This window comes from Lepidochelys kempii, chromosome 1 (assembly GCF_965140265.1).
Source record: "Lepidochelys kempii isolate rLepKem1 chromosome 1, rLepKem1.hap2, whole genome shotgun sequence".
Taxonomy (NCBI): domain Eukaryota; kingdom Metazoa; phylum Chordata; order Testudines; family Cheloniidae; genus Lepidochelys; species Lepidochelys kempii.
Window position 1 is genome coordinate 229,240,332 of NC_133256.1, and position 6,043 is coordinate 229,246,374.

Here is a 6,043-nt window from a genome sequence, read left to right on the forward strand (position 1 = left end):
CTGGACAGCACTTTCAACTCAGATGCACTAGCCAGGTATACAAGAAAAGCACCGGGAACTTTTGAATTTAATTTCCTGTTTGGCCAGTGTGGCGAGCTCAGCAGCAGCGGCGACCATGCAGTCCCAGAATTGCAAAAGAGCTCCAGCATGGACCAGACAGGAGGTACTGGATCTGATCGCTGTATGGGAAGATGAATCCTTGCAATCAGAACTCCGTTCCAAAAGACAAAATGCCAAAATATTTGAAAAAATCTCCAAGGCCATGATGGACAGAGGCTGTAACAGGGGTCCACAGCAGTGCTGCGTGAAAATTAAGGAGCTCAGGCAAGCCTACTAAAAAAACCAGAGGCAAACGGCTGCTCCGGGTCAGAGCCCCAGACATGCTGCTTCTATGATGAGCTGCATGCCATTCTAGAGGGTGCCCCTACCACTACCCCACCCCTGTCCGTGGAGGAGGAGGATAGCGCATGACAGGCAAGTGGAGAAACCGTTCTCCCTGACAGCCAGGAACTGTTTATTGTCCTGGAGCCAGTATCCTCCCAAGGTGGGCTCCCAGACCATAAAGCTGGAGAAGGCACCTCTGGTGAGTGTACCTTTGTAAATATAATACGTGGTTTAAAAGCAAGTGTGATTAATGATTAATTCGCCCTGAAGACTTGGGATGCATTCGCGGCCAGTACAGCTACTGGAAAAATCTGTTAACATGTCTGGTGATGGAGCAGAAATCCTCTAGGGACATTATTAAGGGGACATTCAGAGGTGGCAGTTCCTGCTGGGCTGTTTGCCTGTGGCTGAAAAGTCATCCCTGCTTTTAGCCATGTGGGGCGGGGGAGAAGGCGTTCATGCTGAGCTGTTCACATTTGGGTGGCAGGGATCTTCCCTGATACTTGTCACGTGGTGGGAGGAGGGGTGAAGTGATCATCCCAGAGAATTGGGTTTGTGCTGCACATTAACCTGAAAACCGCAGCCCCTCCTTTTAAATGGCCAACCCAATGGGTGCTTGGTATGGGAAAGGAGGGTGCTGCTGTTTGAAAACATTCCAACCATAACCACATGTTATGAAGGTTGAAGAAGCTGAAAGACTGTGGCTTACCATGGCTGCCTGCAAGCCGAATTCTGTTGCCTGGCCCTGCGTGTGTGATGTCTCACACCAAACTGGCAGGCCCTCAATATAAGAGGCAAAATGCAACCTTGTACCGAAAGCACATGTGCTATGTAATGTTATCAGCGTGGTTCACCATGAAAGAGTCTACCCTTTGTTCTCTAAAATGTGTCTTTTTAAATACTACACTCCCTTTTTTTCCTCCCGCAGCTGAAAATGTTTCAACGCTCCCCCTATCGCCTCTGTCCCAGAGGCTAGCACAGATAAGAAGGCGAAAAAAACGCACTCGCGATTAAATGTTCTCTGAGCTCATGCAGTCCTCTTGCACTGAAAGAGCTCAGCAGAATGCGTTCAGGCAAACAATGGCAGAGTCCATGAAAGCAGAAAATGAATGTGAGGACAGGAGGGAAGAGCAAGAGGAGAGGTGGTGGCAGCATGATGAAAGGAGGTAGGATGCAATGCTGAGGCAACTGGGTGATCAAACTGATGGGCTCCAGCATCTGGTGGAACTGCAGAAAAGGCAACAGGAGCACAGACCACCGTTACAGCCCCTGTGTAACCGCCCACCCTCCTCCCCAAGTTCCATAGCCTCCTCACCCAGATGCCCAAGAACGCGGGGACGGGGGGGCCCCCTCCGGACATCCAACCACTCCACCCCAGAGGACTGCCCAAGCAACAGAAGGCCTGGCCAGTCATGAAACTGGTTTTCAAAGCTTCTCTGATGCGAAGCGTGTCCTGCTGTGCTCTTCTAATCGCCCTGGTGTCTGGCTGTGTGTAATCAGCGGCCAGATGATTTGCCTCAACCTCCCACCCCACCATAAACATCTCCCCCTTACTCTCACAGATATTGTGGAGCGCACAGCAATCAGCAAAAACAATGGGAATATTGGTTTCGCTAAGGTCTAACCGAGTCAGTAAACTGCACCAGCACGCTTTTAAACATCCAAATGCACATTCTACCACCATTCTGCACTTGCTCAGCCTATAGTTGAACAGCTCCTCACTACTGTCCAGGCTGCCATGTCAGACAACATGGAGAAATTCGCTATTGAGACAATAGCAGCAGAGCAGAGTTGCAGTGGAAGCGGTGGATGATGATGGTTAAAAGTTCTACTGCACCGTCTGCTGAAAGCAGTATGGCGGCTGCATGGAAAAAAGGCATGAAACGATTGTCTGCTGTTGCTTTTGCGGAGGGAGGGACAACTGACGACATGTACCCAAAACCACCTGTGACAATGTTTTTGCCCCATAAGGCATTGGGAACTTAACCCAGAATTCCAATGGGCGGCAGAGACTGCGGGAACTGTGGGATACCTACCCACACCGCTCCGTAAATCGATGCTAGCTACGGTAGTGAGGACACACTCTGCCGATTTAATGCGCTTAGTGTGGACATATGCAATTGACTGTATAAAATCAATTTCTAAAAATTGACTTCTATAATATCGACCTAATTTCATAGTGAAGACATAACCTTGAAGTAATAGAGCCCATGCTAGAAAAATACAGTAAGAGAATCATGAAAAAACATTTTTTAATGCTTAGGCTAGGTGTTGTCTGAATGGTTCTATGCCCTACAGCTTAACTACAAAGACTGCAGTAGTTCTGGTTTTCATGCCATACAGTATGAATGGTGTGACTTCAGATCCATACCTTTATTTTAGCTTCATTCCACAGAGCTAATGCTGGTGGGGGGAAATATTTGGTCCTCTTAGATTAAAGGGGCCAAAGCCTGATGGGCTGAGGGCTACACTGACAACTTGTACCTTTAATAACAATTTTAAAATGTTCATAAAAAAGTTCTTGGTGCCCTACCAATTAATGAAGGTTACATATGATGACCCAGCAGCAAATAGTAGTTATACAGAAAAAATGAATTACCTCCACCAATAATCGAAACAGCCCCTTCAGCACCATCTTTCCCACAGCCCCTCCTCCAGGAACATCCCCTTAATATTCCTCAAAAGCCCTGTCAAGTAAGTGTCCTTTATAGCAGGCCTAAAAGGGCATCAATTGTGGCTGTTTCAGCCCAATGGGGAAGTTCCAGAGGCTGAGACTCCTCTCTGAGATACCAAGAGGAATCCAACTGGAGGGCAGCTGCTGGCCACAGCTGGGGCAGTATGGTGTGGGAAGAGAGGCATTCTCTCAGGTAGGCAGGTCCCAGGTCACTTAGGGCTTTAAAGATCATGACCAACACCTTAATCACCACTAGCGGACCAATACACAGCCTGTTCAGATCCTGGAGCACTGGTTTCACGTACTCTCAATGAAATAGTCAGTAAGTGAGCTGCTGCATTCTGCACCAGCTTCTGTCTCTGATGTCATTGCCTTGAGGGAACAAAGTTATAAATAACTTTGCCAGTGCCACATTTGAAAGGAAAGGTTTCAACTTGCTAACCAGGCACAGAGGGTAAAAAGTGGATTGGGTTACTCCTATGATCTAAACATCTAGCAGCAGCTGAACGGCTGCACTCCCTCTGCTGCCGCCTTCACTGCTCTCATCAACACCTCAGTCTTATCTGGCCTGAGCTTCACCCAGCACGCTTTCGTTCAGTCTCAAGTGGGCACTGAAGAGCAGAACTACATTATCTGAATTGGACAAGACAGGGGCATACCGTTCGGGGGTCCTTAGCATATTGAAAATGCCACATTCCATGCCACTTTATTAACTCTCCTAACACCCCCAAGTACACATTGAACAGGAATGGTGACAGAATGGCACCTTGTGACACGCCACACTTGATAGCCCTTACAGAAGAGGAACAATTGCCCACAACTATATACTGAGATCTTGCTGAGATCTTGCCCCACGTTCTTGCTGCTATGTAAAGCCTTCAGAATCCCCTCAGGTCTATTAGTTGATTGTTATGGCTCACGCTCGCCTCTGTCCTTTGGTGTCTAACCAGTAGCCTTGCAAGTCAGGCCAGTCTTCTCTGTATTGTCATATACCTGGGTCTGTCATATGCCTTTTCTGGAAGATGTAACAGGCTTTCTTCCTTCCAGAGCTTCAGCTGTGCCTCATTCAAAGTTGTGGCTCCTTCATCTTGCATTGGAACCTCTGCCACACAGTCAATGACTCTTTCTGCTGGTGTCAAAGCTGTTGCTAGACTGGCATGTTTTTGTTCCCCAATCCTGGCTTTCTTGTTGCCACTGTCCCAGCTCTATCTCCCAGACTGGGCATCAGCGTTAGTGCACTGTATAGAATTACTAATCCAAACTGACATTGCAGGACATTGCCAAACAAAAACAAATAATAAAGATATGACTGCTTTTCTCGTAGCAAAGATGGATCGAACAGAGAAACAAAACTGAGGTAATGGCATAGGGTAATTCATAGGTTTGTTTTTTATAGTGTGTGTTTTTACCTTGGCAGAGTGTACTGAACACAGTGTAATGAAGAGATTTAGATTTTACCCATGATGATCCAGAAGAGGGAAGGAATGCAGAATGAGCGACACAGAGAGGGAGAGTAAAGGTTGGAACATGTAACATCTCCCAGACCTGCAAATAGAACATATTTCTTGTGTCAGCATGCTCGGAGTGAGACTGCCCTGAGATGAGTTCTGATCCCTGCAGAGCTGGGTCTATTTTTGAGAGAAGAGTTCTTCCCTGGGAAGGAAACTGCAGTACGTATCTCATAGCAAAAACAGCTTGCAAACAGGAACTGTGCCAGGTTTGCAGAGTATTAGCTCTGCTAAGTGCAGATGCTTGCTGAGTAGAGCTGTATGAATGATGATTCAGTGGCTGAACTGAACCATTTTTAAAAATTGTTTTGGCTTATTTTAAATGAGTTTGGGGGGGGTGGTTTGTTTTTTTTGTAAATCCAAACTCAAAAAATAATTTTTTTTGAGTCAAATGCAACATTTTTTTTTTTGGCCCAAAACAAAATGTTTTGTTTGTTTTACCCTCTTTGCCTTCTTCAGCAGTTTGGGGGCTTGGGTGCTTACAAGGATTATCTGTGTCTGTCTCATTTAATCTTTTCCCTGCCACTGCAGAGGCCTTGAGCACTGGTGCACCTCAGGCCTTCCTACTCTGTACCTATGACACATACTAGTGCAGTCTCCTATGGGCTGTAATCCCTTGGTCTAATTTCGGTTGTTGGGTTTGGCATAGATGTTGTTGAGTTTAGTGGTGTTGGTGGCCTGTGTTACACAGGTCAGCCTAGAGGCACTGGAGGTCCCTTCTGGCCTTAAATTCTACAACTTGATGACTCTACATTTAAAAAAAAAAAATTAAATCGCAGTAAAATTCTAAATGAAAAGATGAACCAAATGAAAAAATCATTTGAAAATGTTGAAATGACAATTTATCATTTTTTTTTTTCAGAGATTTTTTTTTTAAATGTGCTTTTAGTAAGCAGCCAAGGGTTGCGAGCAGAGGCCTGGAGCTGCTGACTCAAATTTCATTTTATTGGAATGTTTCTCTTGTATGAAGCATTAAGAGTATGCCAGCTGAGGAAGTAGGCCCCCCACAACAGCTACATAGCCAAACGAGATGATTAGTCATTTTTTACTCTGTTTTACACTTTCTTATTCTGCTGCAACAAATAGCAGCTGAGCTGAATATAAACAGAGGCTACTTTTTAACTTCTTTGTATTTGAAAATAAATGCATTTGTATCTGACTTTAGAGTTTCAGTTTGACATTAAAGGGAGAAGTTATTGTGCAAGAACGACATTTCAAGCTCTCTTGTACAACACCACATTATACAACACAAGCGAAAAGAGAGAGAACACAAGCATTCCTACAAGTTGTTTAAAATGTCCCCATTACTACAATGCAAACTACCGTTTATTTTATGAATAATAGAATCCTTAGCTGGTGTGAATTGATGCAAGTTCCTTTTGAATATATTTTACAGCTATTCATAAAAAGATACTTGAATCTGGAGTTGCCCTGAAACAAGTGACATATGATGTTACTTAAATCAAGAATTTCACAG